General features: G+C 35.9%; 1 protein-coding gene across 1 annotated transcript in view; it reads left to right on the top strand.

Annotated features, from left to right (window-relative positions):
• Positions 1-2,292: 2,292 nt before the first annotated feature.
• LOC145680447 (galactosylceramide sulfotransferase-like) overlaps positions 2,293-22,518 on the top strand; it is a 182,454-nt gene continuing 162,228 nt past the window's right edge. The window contains exon 1 of the mRNA XM_081750987.1: positions 2,293-2,426. The gene's annotated coding sequence lies outside the window, so the exon portion shown is untranslated. The remainder of the gene's footprint in view (positions 2,427-22,518) is intronic.

Raw genomic sequence — 22,518 nt, 5'->3', positions numbered from 1 at the left:
AAAACTGAAAATATTATAGTGTGGAGGTTGGGTGATAAAACAATGACGCTCTGACATGTTGCAAGGAGACACGGGTAAGTACCTGACAAATTAACAGACAATACGTTAATGTAACGGGGAATACAGTTCGTGTTAACTGAAAACTATTGTATTCGAGTACTGTTGAAACATCTCATTTACGATTTCCAATTACACAAATACATGTATTGACATTTGCAACAACAATAGTTCCGTCAATTGTATATTCTGTTTAATCTTTATCTACTGACGTAGCCCAATTCATGGTTGTTCGATATTAAGCTAAAACAATTATTAATAAGATGAGAAAGAAAAAGCACAACAGTTTTTTTCTTTTTTGTCCAAATAAATAAATAAAATAAAGAAAAGCAGTCGAGAATGCTCCAAGAGGAAAAGCAGTGCCAAAACGAACTTAAAAATAATTAAATATTCTTATTAATTTCTAAGGCTTTATACCAATTGTTCTATGTACTTTATTATTATTACTTATAATTCCTGTAATATATCTATCCATTATATAATTTCCTTGATTACTATTTTTTTCAAATATGTTTTATTTAATAGTTCTGTTAAAACGTTTCACGACATGTTGTTTTACGAAGACACTTGCTCAGAATGGAGGGCTCAAAGTTGAAAAGTTCGCAAAACATCATCTCTCTATGACTTAAGGTTCCCGAGATATGGATCCTTAAATCTCCCGAAATTCGAACTTATTTGGCCAATATTTGGAGAACGGTGGCCAGTTGGCCAGTGGTACCAAAATGTTCACCATTCTCTTAGGTATTGATCAACACTAATATGAAAATGAAATGAAATCTTTAAGTTTTACGTCCCACGGTGATGCCGGATAGGCTAAAGGAGACGGTGACGATGAGAGATGAGTGAAAAGTGGTGGAATGAAGAAAGTGGAAGGAAACGGGAGAACCCCGAGAAAACCCACGAGCACGGTGTTTGTCCACCACAAAGTCCACACGGCGCGAGCTGGGATCGAACCAGTGACCCCAAGTACCAGAGGTGAACGCTCTACCACTGGGCCACCGCGCCCCCCAACACTAGTAACTTATGATCTCTCTATGACTTACGGTCCCTGACAAATGGTTTCTCGAATCTCTCGATATCGGAAATTTTTTTGGCCAATATCTCGGGAACAGTAAGAGTGACGCGAAAATTTTCACTCTTGTCAGATAGTTTTTGATGTTCTATCGAATGGAGGGCTCAAATTTGAAAAATTCGCAAATAACAGATACCCACACAAAGACATAGAGAATTCATTAACGAAGTTGTTGTACGCAGTAGAACAACAATTAAATACCGGTATATACCTAAGTACAGACGCAAATCCAAGGGAAGTTATGAGGGTATAGGTAATCCTTGAAGTCAGAACTTACACTTTATTGCACTTTACAATACTTTACAATGGACGCACATTCCCCAAATCTTTAATCTCTCTCTCTCTCTCTTTCTCTGTTTGGTCAAAATTTGTCTGTGTTAGACACGGAAATAATAAATGACAATACAATGAGATTAGTACTGGTTCTAGAATCTGAAAATTCCAATGAGCAGGAAGACACCATGCCAGAGACTTTTCAATTATCTAATAACAAAGTCAAGAGTTCAGTGTGATGTAATAAATCAGTATATACTATTATATACACACAATGTATTACTTCATCTGCATGTACAAATTAACTGTTCGTAATAAATCGTTACGATATTTGTCGAAATGCTCCAGTTTCCTGTTATTTAAAAGGTCTTTCCTTTGTAGGATGAAAATGAGAAAAATTGCTCGTAGTTTTGAAAAAATATCCATATTTCTAAGTTGTTTCTGATTTCCCATTAATGTTCATGTTCTGTGAAGTAATGAAAAACAACTAGGCTAGTGTAATGAGACTTTTATTCATTTGTTTATCATATATTGAATATACAACAGTATACACGTATATTATTGTCACGGACGCTCACCAATATCATCGTTAAACTTTGTCCGTGATTATACTTTTAATTCAATATTCTTCAAAAGACATTCAACAAACAGCAAAAGGAAATGATGAATATTTCAAAACTAAATTGTGACTAATTAATAAATTCTTTATCTGTAAAACTGCTATGTAATTCCGTCTTTGAAATCATTGCCAAGCACTGAAGTCAGCTAGTTTTCGCAATTCCACATGTTTTCGCAATTTCACATGTAAGATCCATGCATTGACAAATATGATGACAGAAGTAAATTTCAAAGGTTCACGTCTTTACGTATTTCACCATGAATACAAGAAGTTCCATAACCTCGGGTTCGAGTCGAGTAACAAAACTACTGGGTTTTTCCAAAGTCAAAGGGTAATAGCTTCGAGGGAACACCTTGTTGCTAATGTAAATCATATTGTGCATCTAAACAACATCAATAAAAAAAGGTATGTACCTGTTTCATATTTGTCAATGCCTAGTCATGAGTCAATGCTTAAAAATGAAAATGAAATGAAATCTTTGTTTTACGTCCCACGATTATGCTGGTTAGGCTAAAGGAGACGGTGATGATGAAAGATGAATGAAATGGTGGAATGAAGAAAGTGGGAGGAAACGGGAGAACCCCGAGAAAACCCACGAGCAAAGTCCACACGGCGCGAGCTGGGATCGAACCAGGGACCCCAAGCACCGGAGGTGAACGCTCTACCACTGAGCCACCGCGCCCCCAATGCTTAAAAAGTTTCAAATAAACACTACTAATCAAAATTACACGCATTAAAAACATACCCCACAAATCCTATTCTTTTATTTCAACCAAAATAATTAATCACAAATTTATTAGTATACAATCTTATCAATGTCTAAACTATTAAAAAAGTTTTGGTTATTGCTATAACATTTCTTACATAGTCCCATTCTATATAAATCATAGATAACTCATAGCATAACTGCATTATCATATATTGAATATACGTGTATACCTATTGACAGTGTTGAGTGCAACGTTAACATATATGTATTATAAAAGACACTAGTCCGGTACGTAAGATATCCTTTTTATTGATAAACAGCTCTGCACGTTTATGCTGTTAAAGATTGTGCCATACTTCTACATTTAGGCTGGTAAGATATAATAAGTGAAAATGCCATCTTAGAAGGATGTGTTTTTGGAATTACAGCTAATAAATGAAAAGTATTAAATAAATTCCGTGACTTCACAGAATCAAAATAATTTAATTTCTTGAACTAATTATCGTAGAAAGTTTTGGTGTTAAAAAATTAAGTTTAATTGAACTGGGGCGGCAATAAATATTAAAACGTTTGTTGCATGGGCAATATATATACATAGTTACAATTTATGAATCTTTGTTCTACATGCTAAATTATGTGCTCAAAGTATTGTTTTACACATATATAAACTTTTTCTAATGTATGACTTTTTATTTGGACACTATTATACATGATATACATTCTTCTAATAGGCGATATATTTAATACATTCATACGCTATAATGCTTTGTGAAATGTTAATAGCCTCAAACAGATTTTCCTCTTCGGGACATGGAAGGAGATTTCGGATAATAATATTTCTCATTGTGTATGTTTACTTCTTAAAAAGAAGAAGAAAAGAAGAAAATTAGCTTTCCTTGTTTCAATTAATTAGCTTGACTTGTGTAGATAATAAATATTTGGAATAATTGTTTTATTTTATTCTATTTTATTATTTTTTTGTTTTATTGTGTCTCTTTTCTTTACGTCAATACTAAGAAAAGTCAGTATGAATTACAAGTGAATACTGACAAATATGTTGCCATAAAATTGCTGCTAAATTACAATCATGTGTAAAACGAGGAGTAGGTCGATACTTCAACTTCTGGTACTTTTCATACAGCAATTTCATGTTGTGATCTATTACAGCTGCACTGCATGTCCTATGATGGAGAGAACAGGGAACCAATAGTCTCGAACACATTTTCCATATTACTACGTAGATCATCCGTAATGAATTCTTCTAAGAGCAGTCTCTTTAGAGCTACAGAGGACACCTTATGGACATTGGTTGCTTGGTTATAATATTTAATCGAGAGAGCTTTAGCTAATGAACCACTGGCACAAAAAATTGATTCATTTATAACTTTTTTTGAAACCTCTTCCTTTCATCAGTTTTCCAATTACAGGCAAATAAGCACAAGATATGTGAAATACACCCAGATTAATTGCAACTGAAGTATATTTGACTAGATTTTGAGAAATTCTTTCAAATGCCTTTGTCACCATTGCCAAATTCAAGGTAAAATATGTCTTCTGCATACAACATTGTATTATGAAGAATTCTGGTAACTGTGGTTACTTCCGTTACTGGTGAAAAATAGGCGGCAGATACTCCACTACCAATTTAATTATATTTTCATCCAGGTTTGCTACCTTTTCCATCCAGGAACAGAACATTTTTTCATTGCCCAGCAACTGTGCGAGAAGCCATACGATTGTTGATATCTCAAATAAAAAAGGACCTTTTCGAAGATTCTTGTATGCTGGCTCTGTGGACTGGATGGTGAATGAGTCTTTTCTTTTCTTGGTTCTTTGAATGGAAACAGAGAAACAATTAAATTGCTGTGGGAACGTTCGCTATTAAATTATTATACCATAGGGCAACATGCGTTGTGCCAGCTCCTGGTGGTATTTCTTCTTGTAAGTTGAAACTACCCAGCAAAAGTGGGAGAAAACAGAGGGATATTTTAAGACTGTTGGCTGAAGGTCATCACCGCTTTCGACAATTCAATCATAATATTGCTGTTTCTAATCCTAATATTTGTGAATATGAAGAGGAATGGCCCATGCGGTTGAGTAGCATTATCAATTTTGCACTGCCTGTGAAATGAGTGACAGTTGTGCCTTGAAGCGTATCTTTAAGCAGGAACCATGCTTCACCTGAACAAATGTATTGCGCTAAAGGGTTGGTGACACGGGTTTTCCGATAACTTTCGTATCACTCTCAGTTAAAAAGATAGGTATAAATTGGATAAGGAGATGCGGTAAGTCTGAGCTCTTGAAGTGTAGCACATTTGCCATCGGAGATCACACAAGAATTGATTAATAACAGCTCATTATAACAGTAAAGCTGCTTCAATAACTAAACCACTTTCTGACATACCTGCGCGGAGTCCGTCATCAACGGATTTATCTTTAGGCGTATTTCTTTCATAAACAATTTCACTTATCTGGTAAAAGAACAAACTGTAGCGCACGCGGAAAATGCTTCAGCAGCCTTTCCTTTAGTTTACACATTTTGTATTGTTAATTAACATTGTCTGGGTCTTCTTGAATTTCTCCCGGCGAGAATTGACAAGGTGTCGCCCAATTATCTGCCGTTGAAATACGCACAAATCTGCATCAAAGCTTTGTCATGTGCTCTGCATTTTTTTTTTTTTTTTAAGTGTTTCATTTTTGCTAGGTTTGTGTCTAGAGTCACTCCTTTTATAGTCTTTACGACACAAGTTGCAGTACCTCATTTCGGCTGCTATGAGATCCACATCTCGAATCTGTAACAGTAGTGACTCATCTTGCTTTCGAATAGCTGCTTCTTTAATGGCATGTTCAGCAGTTCAAGTGATACATGTCACCAGCTATTCACATGACCTACCCTTTCTTTTTTGTCGGGATCCCAATTTGCACTGTTTCTGCCAAAATACGCACTGCTCTGGGTTTAATAGGATATGTGCTACATATTGGCATGCAACAATACGCTTTAAATATGGTGAATTATCCACCAAGGGTGTACAATTTTCTACCCCGCATGATTCAGCAGACTGAATTAGCGATCGTTTTAATTTTGTAAAACTTTGGTAACCGTGTTTGCGTCGTATTCTGTAGGAATCAGGATGCAAACTGATGTTAAGCGGTGCAGTTCTGCGGTGTCACTGTCTTCTCGCAGTGACTGATGAATTTTATGGATTCTATTTCGGTAATGTTTCTTATTCTCATGTCAGTGTTATTTTATGTATAGTGTTTTACACAGATTTTTCCGATTTTTCACAACAGCAGTCCATTTTCTTGTTGCGATTGTCTTCATTTTGTTCGCCATTCTTCTAAGAATAATTGCGATAAATTGGACTTAAGGACGAATGTGCTGCTATTATCAACTTACAAAGAAACAAGAACACAAAGAATATGATAAGTTGTTTAGTAATGCAGTAATTAAAAGACTACATATTACGAACTATATTAAGTGCCATTGTCTGTGTGTATATGCAATATGAATACATGCACTGTGCAGCAACTTCGAGAGTTTTATATATATATATATATATATATATATATATATATATATATATATATATATATATATATATATATATATATATATATATATAACTTCACATATCAGCAGACATGTTTGGAAGTTATATTCATTATAGAACACCAGAACATCAAATATTTTCGAAAGGATATAATGTAATCGCACAGGGGTGTATCCAGAAAGCTTTTCTTAAGAATTTTCAGGGAGGCCGAACATTTACATACTAAAAACGAATCAAAAGTCCTCTTTCAAGAGAATGTCAAAGCATTAAGAACTCACCATGCATAGACTACATATATATATTACACATTATTATTATTATTATTATTATTATTATTATTATTATTATTATTATTATTTTATTTATTTACAATTGAAACATGGGTCTTCACACTGAGTAAAATTAAGTCAGAGGTTGTAGAAAATGTGCAAATTAACTATTCGTAAGAACAGGAAAATTATATTAAGAAGCCCATTTGTTTGATTTTGCTTTTGCGTGTGTGTAAATAAAATGTATCGACCACTGTACTGAGATCTCTCGCTCTAATTTCATAAACTAAATTATGCTATGTTGCAGTTATTACTGAAACATTTATTTATGAAATACGAACAAAATTATGTTCTCGGAAAATTTCGTTCGAAGAAAGCTCAGCCTTAAAAGTAAACTACCGTTTGTGAACTTTTAGATAACAAATGACTATCATGTATTAGGGTTATTTATGAAATATTTGTTTATGAGATAATAAAAAAATCGCTTGTATTTGAGAATATAGTCAATAATATTAATAATAAAAAAAGGAAGCCATCCTTGTAAACATTTTCGTGACAAGTAATTTACGCAACATTGTAAAGTTATTAATGGCACAGGAACAAAATCATCTGAGTTGCTTTTTAGAGAGAAACTCACCTCCAAGAATAAACTACCTCTTGTGAACTCTTTTCAACATAAAATGAGTTATGACATATTGTTAAGTTATTAATAAAACATCTGGCCCATTTTATTTCAAATCATACAGGGAAGGGGCGCCGACCACCTTACATTTGTACGAAAAACCTATATATTAAAATGCTAGGTTTATAAGACTGAAGTCAAAAAGAGTATATGTGTTTTTGGACGTTTATGTGTTTATGGTCAATTCTTTTGTCACAATATTTTTGTGGTCGTTTGTCCAATTCTCTTGACAATGATATATCGGAAACCACAAGCTCTAGAAAGATGCCGTTTTGACTGATCGATTGCAAATCTTGTGTAGATTATTCAGTTCTAATTGAAAATGAAATGAACTCTTTGAGATTTACGTCCTACGGTTATGCCGGTTAGGCTAAAGGAGACGGTGATGATGAGTAATGAATGAAATGGTGGAATGAAGAAAGTGGGAGGAAACGGGAGATCCCCAAAGAAACACATGCACATGGTGTTTGTCCACCACAATGTCCACTTGGCGGGGCTAGGATCGAACCCGGAACCCCAAGCACCAGAGGTGAACGCTCTACCACTGAGCCACCGCGGCCCCTCAGTTCTAATTGAATATTTAAAAGAATGTCCATTATTTCTTTATTACATTTTTAGGGATACACTGAAAGTGTTGAAATTAAAAAAAAAAAACATTATATCCTACGAGTTTTACATTCCAACACCTCACATTTATGCGCAACACACATTTGCACAGGTTGGAGACGTCCAGCAATTTTCAATTTGGTAGGACAAATGTATGCTGAGATATTCAAAACAACGTAAATGCCTGAAATCGGGAAAATGTAAAATGGCAGCAGCCGCTACGTTGCCATGCGATGTTGAAAATAATAGCTATCTGTGGTTTTGAAGTACTTTTATATAGGATAAACATTCATGAAAAAATTAGATTTTTTGGAGATGGTCGAGCGGCTATTTTCCTTTTTTCTCGATCACTTAGCATGGATTGACCCGAAAGTAAACTATATTACATTTAGAAACATGCATTGTATTTCCGTTACTATTGGCGCGTTGTAGAATTTATTATCCCTTATCCAGAATAAAATTTACCTTGGAAAAGCATAATATTTCTTAAACGCAAGACTTGCAAGATTCTTGCAAGTAAGACCAAAATCAAGGGTTCCAGTGCAAGACCAAGACCAAAGGCTCCAGTGCAAGAGCAAGACCAAGACTGGATGTGCAAGTGGTCTTGCATTTGCTCATCACTAATGCATGGTAAGCCCACACCAAAAGTTACAACAATTACTGAGGATTGGTTCTTCGTCGTTTTTGTAACACAGCACGACGTTAACGACCGAATTTTTAGGCAGCGAAAATTTGGCAAGTCCATCACGATGATGTTCCTGCTCCTACTTTGCATTTGATTCAGACTTTCTTGGCTGAACACAGCATTTCTATCCTACGTCAGTCTCCCTATTCCCCTGACATAGCCCCATGTGACTTTTCACTCTTCAATGCTGCCGATAAGGACCTGATTTAATCCCAGAAAAGACATTACGACGGTCTAGCTCAAAATTATCCAATAATGCGTTTCAGAAGTTCTTTCCAACAGTGACAGGACTACGAAGATAAGTCTGTGTATTTTGAAGAATATTAGAGTTTCTGTATTTTATCTGAATAATCTACTTTTGCCAACCAAAGGTTCCTTTTGAACACAGTCCGTATGTACGACGAAAGAAATGCGAGAAAATAGTAGAGAAGAAATCATAAAGAGAAGAGGGATATATTATAATTGGTTGGTTCAATAGTGTTGCGGAAGAAACACAGGAAAGCAGTATAGTAGATAAATAAGGTTTGGGAGAAAGGAATGAGGCGGATTAATAACTTTTGTAGTCTTGACTTTCTATTAACAGGAAACACTCTGTTGAAGCTGCAGAAAGGAAGAAGATGTAGTCTACTTGAAAGTCCCTAACAGAACACAAGCATCAAATATATATTGTGGCAATACAGGAAAGGATTCAAAATACTTTAAAAGTTTCACCAGTCAATTCTGAATCTGGTGCTGGTCGAAGTGGGTACTCAGTTTAAAAGATATAACCAATAATAAAAATAGAACACAAAAAGTTAGATGTAAACATCTAATGTACATGGCTTTTCTTGAATTCTGTCGTTTCCTCCCATTTTCTTCATTCCACCATTTCATTCACTTTTAGCATCACCGTCTGCCCTAGCCTCGGTACCTAATCATGGAACATAACTAAAAGACAAAATAAAGAATTTAGATATATATAAGAAGTTAGATGTAAAGATGAAAGAAGGAATGAAAAAATAGATACTACTATGGAAACGTATATAAATAAATATGAAGAGATAGGGGAATTATAAAAAGTACAGAAACATGTATTGAGAAGTTAAACTAATGGAAATGCGTCACGTAAACAGAGTTGAGTAATAACATTTTTTTCACATACTAATGGAGTTCCTTCTTTCTGCGAGAAAACCACCTTACTGCATCAATCGCTTGGCATGGTTTCCTACGTTTATCGTTAAATTATTACCAACAAAGAAGATGGTATCAGGGATATACAGGGCGTTTCAAAACAACATTGACAACGTTTGGGAAGTGATTCCTGACACCAAGATAAGATAAAAAGTATAGACCAACCTAGGTGCACAAATGCTTCCTTTCGGAGTTATAGGCTGCCGAAAACATGAAAAAGTGAACTTTAAATTCCCATAGCTCCAAAAGTATGAGACCTACCATAGCCAGTTCAAAACTTCACTTAGGAAGTACAGGGTGTCCAATGTACAATGCAACCCGGAGTTTGAGATAGTAGGACTTTTGAACCTGAAGCGATACACAAATAATGGTTATATCAAAATAAAGCTTTGTTTATGCCTATATTTTGAAACTAGAAAGCAACGATTGAAATACACTAGGAACCACACATTGTTGCCAGATGTAACCGAAGGTCCAAATCAATTTTTTGGCAAAACATGTAAATTGACTGATAACTCATAGGTATGGATGTTCTGTCGTCAATTTTCATTTTCTTTAGTTGGAGTAGCTTGTAAACTATATAGCAGAAAAAAGAATTTTTCATTTCCGCCGATAACTAATCGGATTAGGCCTCTGTAAGTGGGAACTAGGAAATAGTAATTGTCGTAAATTAACACTTTGAATTGGCAATCCTGCTGATGTTTCAGTGCATCAAAAGATGTGTTAAGAATCTGTCTACATTATGTAATTCCTGAAAACAGTGAGAAAGAAATTTTGAAATTATCATGATAAAACTTTTACTTACATCCATCCGGCAGCACTGCTATTAATTTCTATGGGTCTACTTAAAGCAAAAGGTCTGCAAAAACAATTCTCGAACTATACAAGACCTGGAAACGAACATTCACAGTGCCATTGAGAATATTAACACTTCTGCTCTTCGTAAAGTTGCTGCCAACATGGTGAAACGTGTGAACCAGTGTTTAAATCAAAACAGGGGACATTTCCAGCATCTGCTGTAGAGCTGATAACTCATTTCTGATAGTAGCAGTGTTGCCGGGTGCATGTAAGTAAAAGTTTTATCATGTTAATTTCAAAGTTTCTTTTTCATTGTTTTCAGGAATTGCATATTGTAGACAGATCCTTAACAAACCTTTTGATGCACTGAAACATCAGCAAAGTTGCCAATTCAGAGTCTTAATTTATGAAAACTACGATTTCCCTAGTTCCTCCTTACAGAGGTCTCACCCGATTAATTTCAGATGTATTGTTTAGATTTTTGGGCTTTCGGCTTCTAAGACCATTTAGCCCTTCACGATTTGAGGGATGACGTCCTTCGGCGAGCACACAATCCGGGGAAAGGGAAGGAAGGAAGCGGCTTGGGACCTATAAGTTAGGTACCCGCCGCATTTGCCTGGTGTGAATGAGAAAAACCCAAGAAAACCTCATTCAGAGTGGCTGGCCTGAAAAGGCGTGTTACATTTTTTCGACCGAGTGACCCCATCGGGAAATCACCCGATTAGTTATAGGTGGAAATGAAAAATTCTTTTTTTCTGATTCATAGTTTCCAAGCTACTCCAACTAAACAAACTGAAAATTAACGACAGAACATCCATACGTATGAGTTATGAGTCAGTTTACATCTTTTGCAAAAAAAAAACTGATTTACACTTTCGGCTACATCTGGCAACACTGTGTGATTCCTAGTGCACATCAATCGTTGGTTTCTAGTTTAAAAATATATGCATGAACAAAGCTTTATTTCGGTATAATCATTATTTGTGAATCGCTTCAGGTTCAAAAGTTCTACTATCTCAAACTCCGGGTTGCATTATATATTGGACACCCTGTAGTATGTGCCCTATCCGTTGTAAAAAGTAAGCTTAAGGACACACACAAAAGTCATTCAGGGCAGGGGTTCGAGTTCACAAGTGAAGAAATTTTATTTCCTCAGTCCCAATTAAATGAGGTTTAAGGCATTTTAAGTATTGACAATAAAATGCAATGGAACCAAAAGTTATATTTCAACTATAGATATCGGACTCAAATTACTCTAGGAAATTATGTAGTGTATACTAGAAACAGCCGAAAAATTAAACATAAAGAAATAATTTAATAAAAACAAACTGACGAGGCTATCACACTTTATTAAAAAGAAAAAAAAAACGCACTGCAAGCGTAACGGTTTCAAGGTTCTAACATCTTAATATATCATCTGAAAAAGACAATGTTAGAACATCGAAACGTTACGTTTGCTGTGTGTGTGTGTGTTTTCTTTAATCCAAAAACACTGTGTTTGCAATTTCGATGCACGAGACGAGACGAAACGAGATATGACATTTCACGAGACATCTCGTCTCGTCTCGTGTCACGTCTTGAAAACGTGATGAGACCAGTAGTCTCTTTCGTCTCGCGTCTCATCCCAAAGGGTTCTGTCTCGTCTCGTGACAACACTACCCAACATACACTTTAAAGTATGTATATAATTTTCAATTTTATTCATGTAATTACTAATTTTCCACTATGCGATCATTAGCCTAGGTAGTGCAAACATATTTTTCAACTTTATTTTTGCAGTTACTAATAGCTAACCAGCTTAGATAGGACCAACATATTTTTCAACGTTAGTTTTGCAATTACTAATTGCCAACCATGCCTACCATTAGACTAGATAGGACCAATGTATTTCTCAACTTTATGTTTGCAATTACTAACCAACCATGCCGACCATTAACCTAGGTAGGGCCAACATATTTTTCAACTTTATTTTTGCGATTCCTAATTACCAACCTTGCCGACTATTAGCCTAGGTAGGGTCAATTTATTTTTGAACTTTATTTTCGTAATTACCAGTTCGCAATTGTAACAATTGGCCTACAGCACGTGACCTATCAAATATGCAGCTAGGGGTGTAAGTCATTTTATTTAAAGCAGGTATGATAAAAATATGTACTGAGTTAAGAAACCAAGAAAATAGTATCGATAAAGTTACATTGAATGGAAATGTGTCAAAGAAAAGAAAAGATAAGCGTGACAGTGGAAAATACTGACAAAGAATAGAAAGATTAATTAATGAGGAAAAGAAGAATGATGTAAATCGAAAGAAAACATTTGGAAGATTAGGTAGAAGTAAGTTATTTTGATGGGAGTGTTAGAAAACAGAACGGAACAATCGAAAACTAAAGTGAAACTTATAAAGTAGCCTTCACACTAGGAACCTGTGAGCCGCTCGCGTAAACTGCAGCTGTTAGCTTTACATTGTCTTAAATGTACGTCTTCACACATGTGCTTCGATGCAAGAAAGCCGCGCCTCTGAGCTCCTATGAATATCACCCCATCAATTGTTGGCTCGAGTGGGCTGCTGGCGGGGAAGAAAATAACACACAGTTTTATGAGAGTCCGTCACACGTGAGCATGAACTCAGTTGGAATGAAGAAAAGTGTACATATATTTCATGTTTAAAATTTTCTCATTTTGGTGTTACTCTTCTGAAATCCACATTTTATACTATTATACAGTTCGTCAAACGAAGATACAGACATCCTGAAGTAACTGAAAAATTTTCTTTCATCTTCTCTCAGTTTAGGAAACAAGTTGTTAAATGAACATTCTTCTAGTCTTGATCAAATTATAGGATGAATCTACATTGTTCTGTATCTTTTTTTTTTTTTTTTTTTTTTTTTTGCAATTTATCACCAAGATTAAACCCGCAGCTTCTTCTGTCTCTAACATGGCTGCCAATTTGGTATCACGATCTTTTGAGCGGCTTAGAAGTATTCAATGCCTTCACACTATAAGTTCACATGAGTGGTTCACGCAAGCGCTCACAAGATCCTAGTGTGAAGGCAACCTAAGAACTCATAGAGTAAGAATAGAAGTAGAAATGACATAAGAAATACTAGCGGAAAAGAAATTCAACAGGTGTATCGTCTTTCTCTAATATTTTTCAATGTTGTTTTGGAAATACGTTATTGTAACGAAGAATCTACATTAGTAAAGATGACATTTAGATAGAAGCTATGCAGATAATATGGCGTTTATTACGGAATCTGAAACGACTAACAGATTGTAAACTTGGTTGTAAACGGGAAGCTTCTAAATTTGTATCCAATGACAGCCCAGTGATAGTAGTATACCAGGTAAAGATATACTGTATAGTGAATCGTTCGTAAACTTCATTTGATATTGCATCACATTCTAATAAACTCGATAATGGCTTTCACCTTTCCTATTCAAAGCATTTACAACGGGTACTAGAGTGCGAATACACATACAAATCATAGTTGTGTAATGTAGTCCATATAAAGATGTTTTGACTAGCAGGTAATGATATATGGGTATTAGTAATAATGAACGCACGCCTTTTTATTTTATGACTGCTGGATATTGTTTGGAAGCTTTCGTCTGTAACACAATGATTCATGATTTTCTAGAAACAGTATACAGATATTAGAACGGCGCCATAGCATTAGGAGAGCGGAAGTATTATGTCATTTATAGATATCTGTTGTCATATTCATCTCATGTTTATAACATAAGACTCATTTTCACAAACAAAAGTCCAAATTATTTTTCATTTGACATTAACAAATTTTATTATTATGAAAAAATAGTGAGAAAGGTAATGAATATTCTTTTATTTATTATATTTACAGGGAATTTATTTATTTTACTTTTGTTATTAAATAAAGTTGATTTTTGGTGGGATGCATTAAAGAGAAGTACTCTTTGGACATTTTCCTAGTTGTCCGACATACCTTCTACCCCTAGGCATTGTCACCTTAAAACTGTTCCTGTCCTGATAAATTATGCTACATGATGGTGCAAAATGCCTGAAACTTCTAAAATTGTGGATTCGAAAAGTGCTTTGCTTCCATGAACGATGTAAAACCGCTCTAATGATTGTTGGTTTGGTACGAGTCTACCTCGAAGGCTCGAAGGCTTAAGCCGGCTACCAATGATTTTAAGATGCGGGAATAGTCCACTTAAATTGTCATTCTTGTTGACTTTGAAGTCTGCTGTATCTTTCATTCAAAAAATTAGCTCGCTCGATAAACCGTCGTAGTACCACACTATATTGTCACTATATTCCTTGTCAAGGTTTTCTTATGACATATCCTACAGTATGGCAAGCAGGGCCATCTTAACGCATGGGTCCAATGGATACGTGCCTGAGACAAAACGAACATACGAGACCCATGCTAATCTGTATGTATCAAGTGACTATCTGTGAGTGGTTTGCGTACGAAGAGTCCCTATCACACTCCTTTGTCCATAGACCTGTAACGCTGTTAAGATGACCCTGGTGTCAAGTTAAAAGCTTGCGATGACCAGGGTTTGTTAATGGTAACAGAACCAAAAATGTTTCAGGTTCCAGTTTCAGAACGTAAATGAACATTTTACTTCGGCATGTTTCGAGGAGGAAACCGAAATACACGTCAACGTATCGATTCTTTTCACAAAACCAAAAATCTGAATATGGTGCGTTTAAAAAATAGTACGGATATTGTGGGTCCACGGTGGATCAGCTGTGGTGCGTGGGGTTCCTGGTTCGATCCCGGCTTCCACCAAGTAGAATTTGTGGTGAACAAAAACCTACGTGAGTTTTCTTGGAGTTCTCCCGTTTCCCCCATTTCTGTCATTCCGCCTGTATAATCCATCTCATCATTATTGTCTCCCTCAGTCTTGGTGCACAACTTGGGACATTGAACTAAAAAAAAGTTAAAAAATATGTAATCTGCAAATATCCTTAGCTAAAGATCATTACAAGCTACAAACGCTGTTGTTGAACAACTGTGAAATGATAACTCTGAGGGAACCACTTAAAACGTTTTTTCTTTCTTTTTTCATTAAACAATAAAGCCTATTTTCCTTTTCTCTGTAAATTCGTAAATTCGCTTCCAACTTGGTGTTTGTTTCGGTTACGGAACCGGAACTGATTTTCTCAGAAAATCAATTTTGATTCTGGACTCGGAATCATTTTTTATTTGAAACTGATTTCTCCACAGTTCGAAATCGTTTTTATCAGAAAATCTTTTTTCAGTTCTGCATCCAGAATCGTTTTTCTTTGGGAACAGGAGAGATTGGTTCTAGTTGCGGAATCGAAAAAAAGTAGAGCCTATTTACGACTGTTGTTTCCATTACCATAAGTAACTCTGGTGATGACACAATACGTTTATAGAAGTTCATCTTTGAAACATGTATTTACAAGTTTAATCCTTTGTATGACATTGCTCATGTGTGAATCTCGGGATACTCACGTTTTATTTCCATCCTTCTGAAATATATGAAATAAAATTAAAAAACGCACTCTTTCAATTTAACAGGTACACGATCTTGCCCACCACAAATTTGCGTCACTGGGGATCGAAATGGTGACCCACGCACCAGAAATGAGTATCTGTCGTACGGCCACTGTGCTCCCTGTAGTAAGATTATTATATCATAACAGGCATGATTAATGTTAATTATTGTGACTAGTGCTCATCTCATATTAGTTACGTTGATCCTGAGGACAAAATATTAGACCTGCACACACATTTACGTATCTTAAGTTCCTCAACTCAGACTTTTCCTTGTATCAATCAATAATAAATAAATAAATAAACTTTCAACATTTGCAATTGAAGTTCGATTTTGTAGTTTCTATACATACAAGTTTAGTAAAAAAAAAATATATCTTGTTACCAATTGCCGAGACTTGGAATCTGTTTGTGTTGATTTAGCGAACCCATTCCAGAAAGAATTGAAGACGCCACTGTTATGGTGGTACACCTTTGAAGAAGCTCGTTGATATTATTCCCTTTGCTCCAGCAACAGGCCATGAAAAATAGGGATCAACAGTGGGTTAAGAGAGAATTAACGTTTCAATATTAGGCCAGACAAAATACTTGGGGGGGGAGGACATTTGCTTCATCTTATCCGCTCGTGTCCCGGTTCTTGCGTTGGTTCACATTTTTTTTTTCACAAAGAAACGATTTTGCCGACATGAAGTCCATGTGAAAAACACTTGTCAGATCATATTAGCCAGTGAAATGCTGTAATTTGGCCCAGTGCTGTACGCAAAGGGACATTTCTGCACTTTAAACCTTCCTCCTTCAACAATATAGATATTATGAAAAGTATAATACCATATTAAGGTAAGTATGAAAATTCCTGAAACGATATGAACTTTGGAGCTTAACCTCTTTGATTAAATCCTGTGTACACCACTACTTTGGCCACTTCATGAAGAGAGGGGAAGCTATTTATTTAACGAATATTATTGTAGAAAAGATTCATTATATAACACTATGCAACACTTATTTCGTCCTTGTCTTATAATAGTGATTTCCTGTATTGTTACCTTGAAAGTAACTAGAAAAGGTATATCTTCCCTGAATCTTCGCTTATATAAGTAATAACGTCGAAAATATGGAATCTGTTTTATATTAATGAATTTATATGGGCATTTTAAAACGTTTGATGCGTTAAGTTGCATTTAAATTTGATTGAAGAATCTGCCTACACTGAGAGATTCACGTTAGAATCAACATGCATCAGGCAGAGTGTTTTAAGGCTATTCGTAAGGATTTAAAGTATTGTGTATATACAGGATGCCCCAAAAGTAGGTATATATCCCTGCATTGATCAAGTGTAACATTCTAGTTTATGGGTGTATTTGCTTCGACTCTTCCTAGCTTAAGATGTAATTAAAAATACATTCAGAACAAATAATAAAGAAACTAAGTCTACCTGATGGATAACAATAAGAAATTATATAAAATGCAATGAGCTGATGAGTATGGTACTATATACATACTTTTCAGCCACTCTGTATATTTATAACCCGAGAATATCCTGTTATACTACAATTGTGTCACAGCATGCCTTTCTTATTAAACATTGCAGATATGAACTACTAGTAAACAACCCTACCATCCTAACCAAACAGATTTGAATTATCTTATTCGAGCTCTAAGTCTGAGTAAAAATGGTGGGTAAAATAGTGGAACATAGTTGATAAATTAGTAAACGCAACAGCTCAAAAGAGACGGCACCAGAGATGTTCACTCTCGCGAGGGTGGCCCTCTCAAGGGCATCCTCACCCTTAAGTTCCCTCGCCCACAGTGACGCGAGGGCGAGGGAGCGCGAGGGCGAGGACAAGTTTTGGCCGCGAGGGCGAGGGTGCGCGAGGGCGAGGAAAAGCTTCGACGAAGAGGGTGAGGGTGCGCGAGGGCGAGGACAAGTTTCGGCAGTGAAGGCGAGGGTGCGCGAGGGTGAGGACAAGCTCCGATGACGAGGGTGAGGGTGCGCGAGGGCGAGGAAAAGCTTCGACGAAGAGGGCGAGGGTGCGCGAGGGCGAGGACAAGTTTCGGCAGCGATGGTGATGGTGCGCGAGGGCGAGGACAAGCTTCGATGGCGAGGGTGAGGGTGCGCGAGGGCGAGGAGAAGTTTCGGCAGCGAGAGTGAGGATGCGCGAGGGCGAGGACAAGCTTCGATGGCGGGGGGTGAGGGTGCGAGAGGGCGAGGAAAAGCGAAGGCGCGAGGGCGAAGAATTCAATAACGAACTTTTTAAATGAATTAAATGTAGACACCGTAAATTGATAACACTTAGTGTAATCCACTTCATCAAAGTCAGTTATTAGTTGTTCAATAATTTTAATTGATCTTAAATTAGGATTATCTTATAAATCACTACTGTTAATGGTTTAATTGAATTGTCAATTTTGTAAATAAAATCTCATTCTAAGATAATTACGTTAAGTGTAGATCGCAACTATCTAGGCCAGCCCACAAACTGTTTTTAATTGAAATCCTATCCGTTTTCCAAGTACCCAGTTACAAAACTATTAAGTCAATACTGAAAACTAAAAACGAAAATACTTCTTGCAATTAAACGATTAACACGATTGGTATTATTGGACGGGAGCACGTTGGCTCAGTGCTACAGCCAATTTCTGGTTTCAGGGGTCACTCGTTCGATCCCAGGCCAAATGAGTTCGTGGAGGACGATAGCGTATACTTGGGTTTTCTCGGGATTTTCCCGTTTTCTCATTCCACCTATTCTTTCATCATCATTCACTTGCAATTCCATCAGTCTCCTTTAGCCATCGATGGCATAACCGTTGTGTGGAGGTAGTTCTATGAGAGAACTTCCACTGAAGTAAGGTGGTGGTATGACGAGGGAATAAGTGACTATTTACATAATTATCAGGTGATAATTAATTTATTCACTTTTCGAGAATGCAAATTCCCTACTGAAGTCAAAAGGTGACTTCCTTCTGGAGCCGCCACTACCACACTTAGCACCTTTATTGAGCATGAGAAACAAAACTAATATGAAACTATCTCAGGGATTTGATGAAATATCTCAGGGATTTATTTATGTTACCTCCAGTTATGGTCACAGATGCTACTTGTAACGGAGTATACAAGAATTTCAACTAGTTAAGAAAAAAAAACTAAACTTAATTTTTGTTTATTTTCAAGATGAACAGGTGGCAGCCTGTTAGAGACTCCTTTACACTCATAACTGAAGAATTCAACGGTTCTATGGGGCGATACGTTCCCAAACCCCAACTGGGAAGGGGTCAGAATACTCGAGTAAATTTCTGGAATATTCCCTTTAACTCTCCATCCTGTAAGAAAGACATATGAAAATTGGCACTTTGGGTACTTACCACACAGGAAAAAGGAAACCCTCTGGATACAAGTAGGTGGTACAATTTATTTCCTAAATAATTGAGGTTGTTACACATGAATACTGGATAAACACATTTTCACAAGACACTAAAATGGTAAGACACCAGAATGGTGCACCACTGACACACTAAATAAATATTATATTTTGCACACTCTTCGTAAAGCACAATATTTAAAAATTCTGTAATTTTGAACTGATAATCAGATAAAACAAAGATATACTATATATAAATATATGTATTAAAAGAATTCACCGATTAGAACATTTCTAACTAGAATAGAATATGAATCTATTCTCTCTTTCTTTGAAAGTTTATTGGTCTCTTTCTTTCTTTTAGAAGGAAGATAAAACAAAACTAAACAAAATCATATTACAACGCACAATTCCAGTTTACATGAAATTAATATTTCACTTCTATTGATAGTCTCGGTACACGCAAATGGAGATCGGACAGTTTATGTGACGATTTACACACAGCAGACTGATCATAGTTATTTCTTTGCAGTTAAACGCTAAATGAAATACTTTCCTACAGGAAGGCCCTGGCACTGCTAAACCATACTAAAACTCAGTCCAGGGAAATACGGGCAGATCTTGGTTTCACCCACAATGGTGACAACGTGAGTGCTCCAATAGGCACTGTATTGCTAAACAGCACAAATACAAATTTTCTTTAATCTGTCTCCTTCATACCAAAGTTCAGGAGAGTCCTGTCCATAGGCGCGGACAGGCACCTAACTATTTCAAATACACGATCTTCAACTCCTGAAGACCAAAAGTTGGTGCATGGTACTGTATATAAAAAAAAAATAAATTCAAAATACGTCGCACTTCAATTTTAATGTACAAGTGGCCATTCTAGCCCACAGTTTTTATGAAGAACGCTAATAACACTTTTCACTTGAGAACGGTTTGTGTGTGCGAACATGGAGAATGTTGTATAACTGTTTTAATTTTTATATAAAACAACACATGATGATAATTCTTGCTGAACTTCAATTAACTGAGTATAGTATTAACACACTCGTATCGCGTTATAGAACTTCTGTTCTATAAGAATCTACGGAAGTCCTCGCAGCTCGGTCGTGCTGACGCTTCCGGGTTTCAAAAACAACTAACTCAAAGTTTTTCTCTTTTTCCCAACATAGTTCTCGTACTTGAAGAAAAAAAAGAGACTCGCTCTTTTCAGAATTGTTTTCCGAACCGTCAGTAGCCGGAGGCAAAATCCTGGGTGGCCTCTCCAGACACAAGGGCCAAGACCGGCAAAACTGCACAAAAATTCCATAACACACTTGATATGTGCTGCCCTCACTGCAACTAGCGGCAGTTCTGAAAGTTCTTGGACTAACAGGTGTCCATTGCAGCAACAAAGGTAAACAAATAAATATTTCATTAATACACACTATATGCAAGATAGTAAACAATCATCCAACATACATAATGATATAATAGGTAACACAGAATATAAGTACATATATATTTACTCATGACACTAAATAGTTATGGTTCAGGGATTCATTTTTCCATGGCATTGCCCTTTCTCGTCTGCAATTTCCGTCTGCCATTTCTCCAAGGAGAAGAGAGAAGGAGAAGCTGCGATGCACACAAAATTTTGAAATAAACCAAAGATCTAAATGTCTTTGACGAAAAGAATCACGATCAAAAATCAAAATATGAATTATGACGTACTTTCCAAGAACATGTGAGCATAATACGATAGTATTAGTAAAATATATATGAAAATAGTCAAAATAAAATACACAATTTCAAACAAGCAATGCATCTCGGGAAAAGTAGAAAATGGTTCGCTGACTTACGGCCCAACGACGGTTGAGACCCACGCTCTATGCAAGAGAGGCGAGACATTCTTTTGAAAGGTGCCAAAAGCACACGTATAGAAATCCAAAATACAGCATATCGTTGCTAAAATTTTTATGATTTTTGAAACAAAGAGTACAGTGCGTTTTGTAACCAATGCTTCCAACTAGGGTTTCTTTATAGAGGAAGTTCCTGCATGCTTCCTATACCATATTCTCTTCCCATTCATGGTTACCCTAGACATTTCTTCTTACACATAGTAGCAAACATTTTAATGCAGACTTCCAGGACAGAACGCTGTCACCAAGAAAAAAAATTCGCTGTACTTGCTCTCGCTGAATCAAGAACTCCAAGTCTACGTTATACGAAGTAAACGATATTATATTTTTTTTCTATGTATCTTGTATGCAGAATATTCCAATAAAGTCATACATTAAGCTATTTACATACTACTTCCCGGTAATGAGATGCATGTGATAGACATAATCCCTTAAATAAACCTAAGATAAATGCACATATAAAAGATTAAGATAAATATCATAGGATTATTAATACTACCGTATTTCGCTCTGTGGTGTTTACCAAATATAATATGTTAAATATTACACAATATTTAAAATGAAGCTAATTATGGAGCAATTAATTAAATCACAAAATTAACATATCAATAGGTAAATGTGCACTCATCTGCATTTTGATATGCAGATGAAGCAGAGGGCACTCGGCTTCACACAGTTGGATGTTAAACTAAAGATTTATTTTTTTATTTTATTTTATTTATTTATTTTTTTTTAAGATTGGTATCTCTGAAAGCGTTTTTAATATAGTGTAAGAATATGCAGCGCACAGTCTTGAAAAGGGAGACTATTTTGGTCATCCAGTAGGCTTCTTTCTGTGATCTGTTACCCTTCATTATCGACGTTTTTATTATTATGTTTTTTTCGCTAAATAGGATATTAAAATAGAATGATTTGGTTCTATATCGCAAGTTTTAAAGCTCCCTGACAACTGATATTTAGTCAGCAAAGCATAGGAAAACTTAGAAAACTCCCTGACAAAAACATAGAATTTCATGATTCTTACTGTTCATCCTCCCGAAGGGGAACTTTCGAAGATGTCCTCAATTCTAACTATAGAGAAACGTTCTCACACAACAGAATAAACATAATTTCAAACCGTTCATGATCTATATTTAGAAAAAAATAGCACTCTATTAACGTAATTTGCTGTTTTGGAAAATATAAGTTTTACTTATGAATATCTGGGAATCAGTCGATCTGTGTGTATTCTGACGTATTAGAGTTAATGTCCCTTTATAATTC

The sequence above is a fragment of the Thermobia domestica genome, chromosome 3, assembly GCF_964235325.1.
Source record: "Thermobia domestica chromosome 3, izTheDome1.hap1.1, whole genome shotgun sequence".
Lineage (NCBI taxonomy): Eukaryota > Metazoa > Arthropoda > Insecta > Zygentoma > Lepismatidae > Thermobia > Thermobia domestica.
This window is presented reverse-complemented; position numbering and strand designations above follow the sequence as displayed.